The sequence below is a fragment of the Eriocheir sinensis genome, unplaced genomic scaffold, assembly GCF_024679095.1.
Source record: "Eriocheir sinensis breed Jianghai 21 unplaced genomic scaffold, ASM2467909v1 Scaffold121, whole genome shotgun sequence".
NCBI classification, from domain to species: domain Eukaryota; kingdom Metazoa; phylum Arthropoda; class Malacostraca; order Decapoda; family Varunidae; genus Eriocheir; species Eriocheir sinensis.
This window is the reverse complement of record NW_026110530.1, coordinates 329,145-345,999: the sequence shown is the minus strand read 5'-3', so window position 1 is coordinate 345,999 and position 16,855 is coordinate 329,145. Positions and strand designations below refer to the sequence as shown.

Genomic DNA, 16,855 nt, shown 5'->3' with positions numbered 1-16,855 from the left:
ACTGCTTCAAACAGGCGAACCACCCGCCCACTCACTTCCTGTTATCAAAGTAGCCGGACTGATTAATTTTTCCTCACATCTTTTCACATCAAATAAACTTCATCTTCAAAGCTATACTTGGAGAGGGGGAAAAGTATACATTAAAGCATTTCAGGAATCTTAATTTAGAGGAAAAGTATTGGACTTGAACTTGAGCCTGATGTGAGGAGACTGTTCGGGCCAGTCTTCAGGGGGAACTGGCTTGTAAAATCAACTTGTACGGTGATCCGACAACCTGTAATCACCCATACACCCAGCCAGAAAGAGAACAAATACAACATATACTCCTGATACACATACCAGATACCCCTACACACATACCATGATAATCTATAAATACAAATACCAGATAGCCTACCTCTAAATTCACCCACCAATGTCCCTAATACATATCTCACATACATACCCATACATACCCTAATACATACTCTAAATACACCCACCAGATCCCACTAATACATACCTAACATACACAAATGACTGGCTGACTGACTGAATGAATGAATAAGCGAATGAACGAATGACTAAATGACGTACGATAATAGCCTACTTAACAGACGATGGAAGGCTAAGCAGTTTGATAAGCGATGCGTAAATAGCACATTCTTATTCACATCTCTTATACATGACCAATAAATATGCTAATGCTGCCTACTATATGGAGGCAGAGTGTAAGAAGGATCATAAGCTATTCATAAAGGCGATTGAACCCACTCTAGCAAGACATTATATAGCCAGAACCTTTGTCAATGAATCTCCCGGGTAGAAAAATGTTAGTGCAAGTTATAAATATGGAAAGGAAAGGAAGAAAAGCTTATAACATGGAGGCAGAGTGTAAGAAAAATCATAAGCTATTTATAAAGCGATTGAACCCACTCTAGCAACACAATATATACCCAGAACCTTTGTCAATGAATCTCCCGGGTAGAAAAATGTTAGTGCAAGCTATAAATGTAGAAGGGAAAGGAAGAAAAGCTTATAACAGGAAGGCAGAGTGCAAAAGGGGTCGAAAGCTATTCAGAAACACGATTGAAGCCACTCTAGCAACACATTATATAGCCAGAACCTTTGTCATTGAAACTCTCGGGTAGAATAATGTTTGTGCAAGGTATGAATAAGAAGCGAAACTGAACACGTATAACAGGAAGGTAGCAATTCAGAAACACGATTGAAGCCACACTAGCAAGACGCACATAGCCGGAACCTTTGTCGATGAAACTCTCGGGTGGAAAAATCTTAGTGGAAGTTATGAATATAGAAGTGAAAGGTAGAGAAGCGAAATTGAACAAGTAAAACAGGAAGGTAGCAATTCAGAAACACGATTGAAGCCACACTAGCAAGACGCACATAGCCGGAACCTTTGTCGATGAAACTCTCGGGTGGAAAAATGTTGGTGGAAGTTATGAATATAGAAGTGAAAGGTAGAGAAGCGAAATTGAACACGTATAACAGGAAGGTAACAATTTAGAAACACGACTGAAGCCACACTACCAACACACACATAGCCGGAACCTTTGCACATGAAGCTCTCGCGTAGAAAAATGTTAGTGCAAGTTATGAATATAGAAGTGAAAGGGAAGAGAATCGAAATTGAACACGTGTAACAGAAAGGTAGAGTGTAGAAGGGGTCGTAATCTATTCATAAACACGATTGAACACATAGCCATAACCTCTGTCAATGAAACTAAGAGCGAGAAAAAGTGTTAGTTCAGAAACATATCGAAGGGGAAAAGAAGAGAAGGATCGAAATAGCTAGAAATTATTAGTACGTTATAAATACTGAAGGGGAAGGGAAAAGGAAGAGAAACTGAACATATATACCTCATGATTCACGCGTAACCATACACACTGAACATAATAAGCTGGAAAAAAAGGAGACTAATTCATTGTTATATATGGAGAGGGAAAAGGGGAATGGAGGAGGACATAGAATACTTTACGACTTGCACATTATCGAACACATAAGCTTTAATTGGTGCTGTGAGGGTTTGTACAGATGTCGGTATAGCGAAAACGACTGATAGTGAATACGTAATAGTGAGAATGATAATAATGAAAGAAAATGGGAGAAAGAACAGTAGAATGAAAATAGAAAAAAATGTAAAGAAATGGAAGAGAATGGAAAGAATAGAAGAATGGAAAGAAAAGGAAAAAAAAGGAATGCAAGAAAATATAAGAAAAAGAAAGAAAGGTGAATGGAAAGAAATGGAAGAAAGAACGAATGAAAAATAGAAGAATGGAGAGAGAGAGAAAAGAAAGGAAGAAAGAAAAAGGAGAATTAATATATAATAAAAAAAAGAAAGTAAAAGAAAGGCAAAAGAAAAAAAAACAGAAAAACACACACACACACACACACACACACACACACACACACACACACACACACACACACAAACAAACAAACAAACAAACACACACAAACAACAAAAACAAAAAGATTATAATACGTGGAACATAACAGAATGTCGTACACTAAGGCTGAGCTGCTGTTTGTAAAGTGTGTGTGTGTGTGTGTGTGTGTGTGTGTTCATTGAGAACACGCCACGAATATTTCTTCTACCGTGTGATTTATAGGAACCTCAATACACACACACACACACACACACACACACACACACACACACACACACACACACACACACACATTTCTTTCTCTCACGCTCTCCTCTCCTTATTTTTATTTTTTTTGTCTCCTCAACCTTCTCTTCTACTTCATACTTTCTTCTCTTCATCACTATCTTTCTTTTCCTCCTTTTTTCTTCTAGTTTTCCCTTTTTTCTCTTCCTTTCTCTTCCACTTCATTGTTTTCTGCTATTCTCTCTGTCTTATCTCTCCTTTTCTCTATTCTAGTTATTCCATGTTCTCTCTTTCTCCTCCTTTCTTTCTTTTCATCTCCCTTTCTCTTCTACATCCTTTTCTGCTACCCTATATGTCCTATTTTTTCCCTTTTCCTTAGTCTAGTTTTCACATACTTTCTCTCTCTCTCTCTCTCTCTCTCTCTCTCTCTCTCTCTCTCTCTCTCTCTCTCTCTCTCTCTCTCTCTCTCTCTCTCTCTCTCTCTCTCTCTCTCTCTCTCTCCTCTTCTTTTTAGCTCCTTTTTTCATGTCCCTTTTTCTCTTTCCTCTTTTCTCTCTCTCTCTCTCTCTCTCTCTCTCTCTCTCTCACATGAATAGCACACGAACAGATACATGGTCAACTTATACGCTGCACTCTCTATGGGGTCTTTGTGGCCAGGTTGGGAAGGGACATTAATCATCTTCTGTCCCAATAGTTTCATTTTGCTCGTCATTGGAATTCGTTACTTCACCTCTTGCATAACTAAATCAGAGACGCAATTACCTGGAAGATCTCACCTGGAATACTTGTCTCCCCTTGCTCCCTTCCCTATTGATATTACATACACACACATACAAACACACACACATCTACTTTCCCCCCCCCTCCCCCCCAATCCTTGCCTTTCTTTCTTTTTCTTCTATTCTGATTTTTTTGCTTCTTTCTTCCTTTCATTTTTTTTCTATTCTTCCTATTCGTTTTTTATTCCATTTCTTTCCATTTTTCTCATATTTTGATTTCTTGTTTTTTTCATCTTTTTTTCTTTCTGTTCTTTCCATTCGTTCTTTCTTCCATTTCTTTCCATTTTCTTCTTTCGTTATTTCCCCTTATCTTTTATTCCTATTATCATTACTATTATTATTATCATTTACCTCGTCTCTCTCTCTCTCTCTCTCTCTCTCTCTCTCTCTCTCTCTCTCTCTCTCTCTCTCTCTCTCTCTCTCCGGGGACGCACTCAAAAGCTACCATGTATCATCGTATCACACCATCTCGTCGTGAATAAAACAAAGCACATCCTTCAACGGTGATACATGGGCCCAAGACACTTCCCCGGACCCATCAGGCACCCCCCTTGGAAACCCCCCCTTGGATACACCCCCCTTGGAAACACCCCCCTTGGATACACCCCCCTTGGATACACCCCCCTTGGATACACCCCCCTTGGATACACCCCATTGGATACACCCCCCTTGGATACACCCCCCTTGGATACACCCCCCTTGGATCCACCCCCTTGGATACACCCCCCTTGGATACACCCCCTTGGATACACCCCCTTGGATACACCCCTTGAGACACCCTTGGATACACCCCCCGTGGATACACCCCCCTTGGATACACCCCCCTTCCTACCTTGCTACCCACCTTCCTCCTCCTCCTCCTCCTCCTTCTTCCTCTAGTCTCGTGTCCTTTGTTGCTTCGAGTTTATAATACCTACTGTTTTTTTTCTTTTTACAGCAAAGGAGACAGCACAAGGGCACAAAAAAAGGAAACAATAAAAAAAAGCTCGCTACTCGATGCCCCTGTAAAGAATCCAGTGAGGTGGCCGAAGGAGAAGTCAATTACGTGATTTCTACGCATTTCCGCCTTCATTTGTTAGCCTATTTACGTTTATTTTGCTTTTTCACACTCGTACGGTACTTCCTTTCCACCTCTTGATTTATTTTCTTTCTTTTCTTTTTTCATTTGCTCTTTTCTTACGTTTGTTTTGCAGGTTTTTTATCGTTTCGTCCATATTCCTAATTCACGAACGGACTTTTTTTTTACTTTTTTCTTTTGCTCGGTTTTATGTTCGTTATTCAAGTATTTATTCTCATTTTCGTCCGTGTTTCTTATTCGCGTATTTCCTTACTTTCCACTCTTTGATTTATTTCCTCTTCTTTTACGTTATTTATCCCTTTTCCTCTGTCTCCGTTATTTACAGACATTCTTTTCCTTTTGCTCGCTTTTAAGTTTGCCATTCAAGTATTTATTCCCATTTTCGTCCGTTTTTCTTTCTTATTCATGTACTTCCTTGATTTATTTCCTCTTCTTTTACGTTATTTATACATTTATTTATCCCTTATTCCTGTCTCCGTTACTTAGACACTTTCTTTTTTTTCTTTTGCTCGCTTTTAAGTTTGCCATTCAAGTATTTATTCCCATTTTCGTCCGTTTTTCTTTCTTATTCATGTACTTCCTTACTCTCCACTCTGATTTATTTCCTCTTCTTTTACGTTATTTATACATTTATTTATCCCTTATTCCTCTGTCTCCATTATTTACAGACACTTTCTTTTTTTTTCTTTTGCTCGCTTTTAAGTTTGCCATTCAAGTATTTGTTCCCATTTTCATCCGTCTTCTTATTTCACGTTTTCCTGACTTTCCACTCTTTAAAATTCCTCTTCTTTTTTTCTTTTTTTACATCAGAGGTCACGGCTCAAGGGCAACAAAAAGAGTACACAAAAAAAAAGGCCCGCTTCTCGCCGCTCCTAAAAAGATAAAAGTTAAGAGTAGCCCAAAGAGAACATCACTTAATTATTTTCTCTTTACGTTATTTATACATTCAATTTTATCCCTTATTCCTCTGTCTCCCTTATTTACAGACACTTGCTTTCTTCACTTTCTCCTTCCTCTTCCTCTTCCTCTTCTTTCCCATTCTTCATTTATTTATTTATCACTGAAATATTTTGCACTCAGGCGTGTTTGCTTTCGTTTTTTCCTTGTTTTTCTGCAGGTCGATCTTGCATTTCCTCGCGATATATCCTCGTCCATACATTTTACATCGCCACACACACACACACACACACACACACACACTAGTACTACACCGTTATTGAGGAGGTGAGCGTCAAATACTCGCAATGCCAACCCGAAAACGCCTTGAATAATGTATAAGAAGCCTTGGCAAGTTATTCAAGAGCTGCCCGCATAAACTGTTAACATGGGCGCGCGAGTAATGTTGAGTTGTATAACCTTTTGCTTCACTGATATCCATTCAGTCTACACTTACGGAATATCAATGTTACGTAGTGAATATTGTAGGAAAGGTCACGGAGAAAGTTATGCAAGAATGAAGAATGGAAAGAAAAGTAGATCGTAAGAAACAGAATATAAGAAAATAGAAAGGCGAATGGAAAGAAAGAGAGTAAGAAATAAATGAAGAAAAATATGTAAAGAAATATGTAGAAATGAAGAATGAAAAGAAAAGAAGAACGTATAAGAATAAAAATATAAGAAAGAGAGAAAGGCGAATGGGAAGAAAGAAAAAAGTAAGAGAAAAAGAAAAGAAAGTAATATTGTAAAGGTCACGGAGAAAGTTATGCAAGAATGAAGAATGGAGAGAAAAGAAAGAACGTAAGAATTAGAAGATAAGAAAAAAGAAAGGAGAGGCAAATGGAAAGAATGGGCAAAGAGAAAAAGCAAGAGAAAAGAAGAGAAATATGTAAAGAAATATGTACGAATGAAGAATGGAAAGAAAAGAAAGAACGTAAGACACAGAATATAAGAAAAGAAAGAAAGGCGAATAGAAAGAATGGGAAGGAAGAAAAAAGTAAGAGAAAGAAAGAAAAGAAAGTGATATTGTGAAGGTCACCCAGAAAGTTTGTAAGAATGAAAGAATGGAAAGAAAAGACAAAACGGAAGAATCAGAATATAAGAAAAATGAAGGAAAGGTGATTTTATGACCTTCAACTTCACCTAAACGCGTTCAACCTTCACTGTTCAGGAATATCAATGTTCTGTCGTGAACGATATATGGGTCAACCAGAAAGTTATGTAAGGTTGCCTGCATACACGAGTAATATAAGGAAATAAAGCAATGATTTTGTAACCTTTGACCTCACCTGGCTACATGCATTCAACCTTCACTGTTCAGGAATATCAATGTTCTGTCGTGAATGATATATTGGTCAACCAGAAAGTTATGTAAGGTTGCCTGCATACACGAGTGATATAAGGAAATAAAGCAATGATTTTGTAACCTTTGACCTCACCTGGCTACATGCATTCAACCTTCACTGTTCAGGAATGCCAATGTTCTGTCGTGAATGATATATAGGTCAACCAGAAAGTTATGTAAGGTTGCCTGCATACACAAGTGATATAAGGAAATAAAGTAATGATTTTATAACCTTTGACCTCGCCTGGCTACATGCATTCAACCTTCACTGTTCAGGAATGCCAATATAATGTCGTGAATAATATATTGGTCAACCAGAAAGTTATGTAAAGTTGGCTGCATACACGAGTAATATAAGGAAATAAAGCAATGATTTTATAACCTTTGACCTCACCTGGCTACATGCATTCAACCTTCACTGTTCAGGAATGCCAATGTAAAGTCGTGAATAATATATGGGTCAACCAGAAAGTTATGTAAGGTTGCCTGCATACACGAGTAATATAAGGAAATAAAGCAATGATTTTATAACCTTTGACCTCACCTGGCTACATGCATTCAACCTTCACTGTTCAGGAATGCCAATGTAAAGTCGTGAATAATATATGGGTCAACCAGAAAGTTATGTAAGGTTGCCTGCATACACGAGTAATATAAGGAAATACAGCAATGATTTTGTAACCTTTGACCTCACCTGGCTACATCCATTCAATCTTCACACAATGTAACGCCGTGCAATATGTAAAGGTCACCCAAAAAGGTTATAAGGTTGCCTGCATACATGGCCAATAGATCATGAAGGAAGTCCTGCTTGTATTTCTTATTTATTCACGTGGGTCCCTCTAACTTCTCTGTCCGCTGATGTTATGCGTGAATAATGTACGAGCCACCCTTTGCGTCTCAGTGGTACAATGGTTAGCGTCCCGGACTACGAATTTTAGAGCTTTGGTTCGAATCCAGCTGTCCATCACGCATTCAAACTATACTTACGGGTTATCAATGTAAGCTGTCACCCAGAAAGTTACGTAAGAATGAAAGAATGGAAATAAAATAAAAAGAACGTAAGGATCCTTCTCCCATACGGACTGGTCAATAAATGAGGTACCTGGGAACACCTGGGGAAGGCAAACTGTGCTATCCCGGGTCAATGGGTCAAAGAAATTAAAGAACGTAGTAATCAGAATTATAAGAAAAGAAAGCAAGGCGAATGGAAAGAATGGGAAAAGAGAAAAAGTAAGAAAGAAAAGAAAAAATGGAAAGAAAAACAATTAGAACGTATAAAACATAAAAATATAAGAAAAAGAGGGAAAGGCGAATGGATGAATGGGAAAAGAGAAAAAGTAAGAGAAAGAGTAATATTGTAAAGCTCACCCAGAAAGTTATGTAAGAATGCTCAAAAAGTCAACGGTACGGAGATGAACACCGCCGCCACGAGCAGTTCTTTTTTTCTTTCATTCTTTCCGTGATCTACTGCCTTTTTCTTGTCTTTTCCTGGTTTTCCACACTCGTATATTATCTATTTTTTTGTTTTGTTACACAGGAAGAAAATACGCCTTTCCAACGGCTCCCAATTTTACCTTATATATCTCAGTATCCACAAAACAAACATTGCAGACAATCATACATGCACTAAGACCTAAAAAAGTAAAGAATTATTAAGGAAACACAACTACAGAAAGCAACAGAGTAACAAAACATCCCCCAGACTTCTCATCTTCTCAAAACAAACATTAGCAAACATCCATCCTTACTGACCTTATTTCACCCTTCCCACGTCATCCCCGGGGCTTCCTCAACTCCTGGGGTCACGGTCTCGCCACACACCTCCCACGGGGCAGCTAAGACCGGGGGAACCTTGGAGTTTACAGAAATTTAGACTACTTGCTTCGTCCACCGTCTGCTTCGAGGGTTTGTTATTGTTGCTCAGAGGGAAACGAGCCTCGGAGTAACTTCTATATGGGGTAACTTTCTATAAGATCCTTAGTTGTATAATCACACTATGTACTGCCTGGAGGTTGGGATGGCATGTTCCTCCCTTCTCCTTTGTTGTTTACTTGCAACAATAAACAATCAATCAATATTAGTGATTCATAAGTACCTTCTTTAAGTAACTTTTTCAATGAGTAACTTTTTTGTGATTTTCTTTTATGAGTTAACTTTTTGTAATTTTCTTTAATGAGTAACTATAATATGACTAACTTTTTTTCACTAGTAATTCATGAGTGCCTTCTGTGAGTAACTTTGGATCAGTAAGTTTTTCAATGAGTAACTTTTTGTGATTTTCTTTTATGAGTTAACTTTTTGTAATTTTCTTTAATGAGTAACTATAATATGACTAACTTTTTTTCACTAGTAATTCATGAGTGCTTTCTGTGAGTAACTTTGAATCAGTAAGTTTTTCAATGAGTAACATTTTGTGATTTTCTTTTATGAGCTAACTTTTTTGTAATTTTCTTTAATGAGTAACTATAATATGACTAACTTTTTTTCACTAGTAATTCATGAGTGCCCTCTGTAAGTAACTTTGGATCAGTAAGTTTTTCAATGAGTAACTTTTTGTGATTTTCTTTTATGAGCTAACTTTTTTGTAATTTTCTTTAATGAGTAACTATAATATGACTAACTTTTTTTCCACTAGTAATTCATGAGTGCCTTCTGTAAGTAACTTTGGATCAATAACTTTTTCAATGAGTAACTTTTTGTGATTTTCTTTTATGAGTTATAACTTCTTTTTGTAATTTTCTTTTATGAGTAACCATATATGAATAACTTTCTTTTCACTAGTTATTCTTAAGTACCTTCTTTGAGTAACTTTGGATCAGTAACTTTTTCAATGAGTAACTTTATTGTGATTTTCCTTTATGAGTTAACTTCTTTTTGTAATTTTATTTTATGAGTAACTAAAATGTGAATAACTTCCTTTTTAGCTTTGGCCAAAATCATCACCAAATTATTTAAAGAAACACATAAATACTGAAGGAACAGGAAGATACTCAATGACAATGGGTGGGTTATAGAGAACAAAATGAGAGAGGCTGTAAAGGAGAATGGGCAAATTATATACAGAAAAATATGAGAGAAACTGTAAAAGAGAATGGGTAACTTATATATAAAGAGAAAAAATATTATACAACAGAAGATACTAAAGAACAATGGCCAAACTTAACTTATCAAGGCATCCCAAATCACACACCCGAAACTTCATCATCTATTATTTTTATTCAATGGCTACGGTGGTTCATATACTTCCCTGTTATGATACAAAAATGACAAAGCAACATCCTCGTCTAGTCGTATATTTACACACACATCATCATCTCTCTCGGCGGATGTCTCGTTCACCTACAATTTTTAACTCTGCACTGTCGCCAATCCAAAATAAACGCTATAGTAGTCTCGTCAAATCTTCACATATACTTTCATATGGATAATAATTTGTCTATATATAATCACATCTTTTTTTCGTCTAATATATTTAATTGTACATATGATTAGTCTAGGCAATGAGCTAGGGGTGTTCTGTAAATGCAGTAGCTATGGGAAATGCCTATGATTTGCACTGGTTTTTGGGACAAGCCTCAAACCTCCACAGAGAGAAAGATACGAACTAAAATATCAACACATCGACTTAGGTTTAGTGTAAGAAGCTTGTGTGTTATTCGCTATCACGGGGCGGTACAAAAATATCGTGTCGGTATTACTTTTTTACCTTCCAACGGAGTCTCGCGGAACTTAACATAAGCCTTGCCACAAACACAGGTAATGAGGATATGAGAGAAATTATATACATAGGTAGTTGGTTAATAAATGCTGAGTGGGTAACAAAGGTAATGAATGGTATACTAAAAGGTGTTTCCTCGTCAATTGTCACCACCAAGAATATTTTTAAAGACACAAAGATTAAAAAAAGTTAAAGTTGGTTCTCCAGTTCATAAATACCTTTCCAATTTGCACTCAAGGACAAATTCAAAACAAAAAACAGCAACAAAAATAGGTACACTAAAAAGTTGCAAAGAAAATAACTCGTAAAAAAAGTTGCTCAGAGAAGTTACACAAAATGAGGAATAAAAGAAAATTAAGAAAATTTAACCCGGTAGCAGCGATGGGCCAAATTTGTGACTTTACCGTGTACCAGCGCCAGGCCAAATTTTTGCCATGATATAAACCCCCCAAAATAGATGATGCATAAACTGATCACAAATGCGTTGATATATATTATGAAATGGTTTGCGTGAGTGATGTTTTTTTCTCATTTTTCTCGCTTAGAGGGGCCTTTAAGAAACATGATCCCTGCAGCTACCGGGTTAACAAACAAACTCTACCTGGGACACACTTCACCTGCACCAATTAACAAAACTCAACCTCAAATTCACTGCACTTTCAACAATTCAGAGGAAACACCTTCACTAAAAACCCAACCCTCAGAATGTAGAGACAGGCGCAGGTGTGTACTCTCCACTCTTTCACCCGCACGTTTGGGCAGCGAGTGTGATGGGTGGGGTCGCTGCCTCACCCGGGACTAGTCTTAAGGCTGGCGGGTGAGCGGGTGAGCTGTGCGTTGACTGGTAACATGAGATTGACTTGGGTGACTCTGGCAAAATGCGTTACTCGGGCTGCATTTTCCTCGCTAGACTCTCAAAGGACTAAGGGCTACTTATAATGAGTTTCAAGGGGGTTCTGGGCATTGAATAAGGGATCAACTCCATAGTATTTCACCTCACAAGACCCATTACGCTATACGGCAGTTCTTAGAGCCATAAACACACCCCCTTCGCTGGTCTAATGCCTGCTTGTAAGGGGATATTTGAAACACTGATCAGGCTGACCACTCCCTAATATTTCACCTCACAAGACCAATTACGCTATACGGCAGTTCTTAGTGCCATAAACACACCCCCTTCACTAGACTAATGCCTGGTTGTATGGGGCTATTTGAAGCATTGATTAGGTTATCCACTCCATCATTTCTCACCCCATAGCAACCTTTACACTAATATATTTCACCTCACAAGACCCATTACGCTATACAGTAGTTCTCAGCGCCACAAAGAAACCCATTTCGCTAGTCTAATGCCTGGTTGTATGGGGCTATTTGAAGCACTGATCAGGCTAACCACTTCGTAATTTCTCACCCCATTGCAACCTTGACACTAATACACACTTCTTGAGGCCTAACACACTCCTTTTCCACTACACTATCACCTGTTTGTAAGGGGAGACTAATTCAGGTATTAAACAAGCTATCCAATCCATACCATCTCCCCTACAAGACCCATCACACTAATATGCAGAAATTTCTCAAACCTCTTCAACCCCAGACACGTTCTCTCATACAATTCTTTACAATACATTCCTCCGAGAAACAAACCCTCCTGGTCATCATTGCCAGAGCACCAAAATAAAACTAAACCTATGTAAACCAACTAAGACGAGATTGCCCGACACACTCCCTCCGAGGACGCGAGTGACACGAGCAAAGAGATAAGAGTTTCTGTGGGGTTTTTGCCGTCCCTGGAATTTTGTGGAGTGTCATGAGCTGCATTGGCTGCCTCGGGACACTCCTGGGACCGAGTGGGTGGTGGAGACGCAGCGCCGGCCCACAGCGGGACAGCAGCGCGGGGGTTATGTGCGGTGACGCCACAGCCACGGCCAAATGAATGTCTTTAACTGCTGTTTTAACTCTTCTAAAAAATAGGGTACAAGGAGAAAGGTAATATCACTATGCTGTTGTGCTTTTTTGTTCAGTGAAAGTAACGTGTGTGGGAATAAGTTGTGAGAAGGTGGAGCCGTGATCGGTGTTTGGAAGCAAGAATGTGGGGTTAGGTAGTGAAGACGAGATTCATGATTCCTATCAATATAGTTTACAAGAACAAAGTGAAAGACATCAGTGTAGGACCTTTATACAGTTTCTCACATGGCCGAATAATCCCAACAGCAATTTAATATCAATGTTTGGCTGCCGGCAGTGGCCTCAGCGCACGTCACCGCCACGCTGGCAATGAGCAGAGCTGGGCTGGCCCGGGCCGGGCCGTGCAAGGCTTGGCCAGGATGCCTCCACAGTGGGGCATCCGTGGCTGCCCGCCTTGGCCCGAGAGGAGCAGAGTCTCCCGTGCCTAACGGTGGTCAACACAGCGGACTTATGTTACGGTAGTGGAAGTGCACAAAAAGTGGTATCCAGTAGTGCTCTAAACACAGCACTCAAGCGCCAACTAGTGTAAAAAAATGTCTAAAGGCAATATTATTCAATAGCACTTGGGATGACTAGGATATAGAACCCATAGTACAGACTGTTGTGTGCAGGATATATATATATATATATATATATATATATATATATATATATATATATATATATATATATATATATATATATATATATATATATATATATATATATATATATATATATATATATATATATATATATATATATATATATATCTATATATGCATATAGGTGTATATATCTTATTTGTGAACTTGACATGCATTTCAAAGGTACGACGTAAGCAAACCTTGTGAATGAATCTGCTTGACACACTACACACGGCGCACCGGCCAGCAGGAAGGTGCACTTGATCAGCAGGCAGTCAGTCAGTCAAGTCAGTGAGACAGACAGTCAGTCAATGTGTCAGTGAGTCAGCTTATCACCATGGCTGGTCAGTCACTGTGTCCTCCACTCTGCCTGGCTGGGGTACACGGACACACACACACCCATCACTGCCCTGCCTCAGGACCATTCACACACACACACACGCGCCACACTCTGGCACTCCAAAAGGACAGCAGTACACATGTGGCTCACACCTCAAAAAACAATGTGATGATTTTTTTACAATTACTCGGAAATCTGTCATTTGGGTTTATACGTTTGCATTACAAAACTATACATGAACAATAACAGTAATGAGTCTCAAGTAGTTCAAAGTGTGGTAATATAAAATATTCAAAAATACACGGAATCACACATCACAGAGGTTTTATAAATACATCTCTTGCGTATGAATAAACAACATTGAAACAAATATTGAACCAAAAAAAAAAAAAAAAAAAAAAAAAAAGAGAAAAGTGAGGGAAGAAAAAATAGCAAGAGGAGATACAGGAAAAGATAAAAACACTGGGATGAAAATGAAAACTAGAAAAGAAAAGAAAAAATAGCAAAATAAAAACAAAAAAAGAAAACACGAGGATGCAGCTAAAAACAAGAAAGAGAGAGAGAAAAAAAGAAGCCACATAAAACAACAAAACAGGAAGGGGAGAAAACAATACTAGAGAAATGCTGAATAAGACAAACATGAAAACAATGATTCACACACAAGCAACAAAAACATGAGGAAAAAAAAAGAAAAGAAGAAAACAGAGAAAAACAGGAAATACAAACCAACCTTAACCATCCATCCAAACACCCATCCACCTATACCATACACACACACACACACACACACACACACACTAAAGAGAGTCACCAGAGTCAGTCCAGTAGTCGCAAGCACGTACAAACAGACAAACAGAGAGGGGGGAGGTGGCAAGGGAGGGAGGTAAGGCTTAAACAGGTGTCTCACTGGCTAACCTGAAGCATTGTCTTGTTCTGAAGGCTGTTGTGTGATGCGGAGGAAGAGGAGGAGGAGGAGAAAATGAGGTGATGGAGAGAGGTTGAAATGGCAGATGAGGAAAAGGTAGAGATAGGATTTAGAGGAGGATGAGGAAGATTTAAAGTCCAATAAATGGTGTGAGGCAGAGAAAGAGGATGAAGAGGAGGTGAAGGAAAACAATATAATGGACAGTGTGATACAGAGGAGATGATGGTACGTGAGTGAAGAGACGATCATGCAATGAGAGACGTGTAATGCCACGTCCACACAGTCGAGCACTGTCTGGCGGGCACTGCCCGCTGAGCATATTTCTCCCGCTTTTTAACAGTGTTACCAGATGGAGCAATTCCCGGCAGGCTCCACGCTATCGGGCAGTGCCCAGCGGGCCTTGCCCTCACCGGGCAAGGCCTGTGGACTTTCCCCATGGTGTTGTCCACAGGGCTGAGCTGCTGGTTCAACTGGTTGGCGGGTAGTTGGCAGTAACCAGGGGTTGTGAGCGGGCTGTTTGTAGTGCAGTACAATCACCATGGTGCGCGCCATACGTCAAAAGAAGATTGCACTCTATGCAATCATAATTGGTGCCTGCATAAAAAAGAAACTGAAGAGATCATGGAAAAGTGTATGGTGCAGGGAGTGGTTGCAAAAAGGAGGGGTTTTGGGTAGTTTTGTGGCTGTCTTGCGTGAACTACTGGATGAAAAATAGATTCTTTTTGTCAGTTACATGACGATGGACATCAACACCTTTTATACACTTCTGGCGAAAGTGGAACCTTACAGAAAGAGGCAGGATACATATATGAGGCAAACATTGCACCTGCAGCACGTCTGGAGGCAACTCTCACATTTCTGGCTGGTGGACGTTCGTACACGTCCCTCCAATATAGCACGAGGATATCTAAGCAGAGTTTATCCGCCATCATACCAGAAACTTGCAAAGTTATATATGAAGTTCTGAAGGATGATTCCATGAAGGGGAGATAATATGTACTGAGCCCCCGCACGTTGTGCGTCCAGCAGTGTCGTCGCTCCATAACGATATCAAAACTGCGGCCACTGCCCTGTATGAGCTGCGGGCACGGGCAATTCGATGCTTTGCCGGCTGAATGTACCCGCTGACAGCCTAAGCCCTTGTGCCCGCTGGGCAGTGCTTGACCGTGTGGACGTGGCATAAGAGATGAAAAAAGGCATCAAAGATGGATGCAGACAAGTCAGGGGACGAGTGAACTAGTGGATGATGGAGACGACTGATGAGGTTATGGGTGTGTAAGGCCAGTGCAGGGTTTGTCCTCATGTGGATGCTTCCACTCAATGCCTCCATGTTCTTTAAGCGTGATGCATTACATTAGTGAGGCTTCATGTGAAATAACAATTCTAATATATATGAAGAATAAATTTCGACTATTATATCTTCCAACATAAAAACTTGAATTTCATTAGTATTTTTTCTGCAACAAATAATAGAACTTAGTCTCTCTATCTTGAATTGCAGCCCAAGACTTATGTATCCTTGAAACCTATATACAAACCTTGGTCTGTGTCCCACCTATGACTTTTGTGGCGCAGAGAGCATTGAAAGAGGACAAGGAAATGCACTGTACTCTTGACTGAATAGAAACAACAGGCTGAAGCAAATATGATGAGATGAAGACTGTCCTTACACACACACACACACACAAACACACACACACACGTACACTCGCACACACAAATGGTGATATGTCAACCCTTATGGCATGTTGCGGAAGGGGAATGAAAGGGAAGGAGGAGGAGGAGGAGAGGAGAAAAAGGGAAGGGGCAGCAGAGTTCACACAAGTACCCTGCTAACAAGAACTCGTCTAAGTCCCCCATGCAATCATACCACAGGGAGGCGGCAGATAGATATAGAAAACGGGGGGGAGGGGTGATTCGAGGCCCGACCACCCCGTTTGCACACAGTACGTATATATACCGAGTTTCGTCTGTTTATATCAATCATTTTTTTTAGGTACGTTTTTTTTTATACATGTTACGAGTGGATAAAAAAGTGATGAAGCATATACAGTGACTGACCCGTGTTGCAATGTGTGTGATGTGATAGACGCAAATGGGAGTTAATACACAGTGGTTATCCGTACGCTGAGAGGGAGAGAGGGGGGTCAAGGGGAGATAGGGAGGGAGATAAAAGGCTAAAGATGAAGGATGCTGAGAGAGAGGGACATGGAGGGAAGGAAAGAAGAAGGAAAGGAAAAATATAATTGATGGAAGTGAAGGAGTGAACAGAAGAGAGAGAGAGAGAGAAGGAGGAGGAGGGTAAAGATGGTGAGGAAATGGAAGGGAAGGAAAGAAGAAGGAAAGGCAAAAGATAAAGGATAGAAGGGAAGGAGAGTGAACAGAAGAGAGAAAGAAGAAGGAGGAGGGGAAAGATGGAGAGGAAATGGAAGGGAAATTAAAAAGGGAAGGAAAAACAGAGAGAAAGGGCAACAAAGAAACAGAGGAGGAGTTGAAAAAGGGAGAGAGAGAGAGAGAAAAG

General features: G+C 39.5%; 1 long non-coding RNA gene across 1 annotated transcript; it reads right to left on the bottom strand.

The window, feature by feature from the left end:
* Positions 1–9,954: 9,954 nt before the first annotated feature.
* On the bottom strand, positions 9,955–13,049 carry LOC126989548 (uncharacterized). The gene is made up of 2 exons (XR_007743424.1): positions 11,599–13,049; positions 9,955–11,470 (listed from the first exon to the last, which is right to left on the bottom strand). It is a non-coding gene; the product is annotated as an uncharacterized LOC126989548 (long non-coding RNA).
* Positions 13,050–16,855: the final 3,806 nt, after the last annotated feature.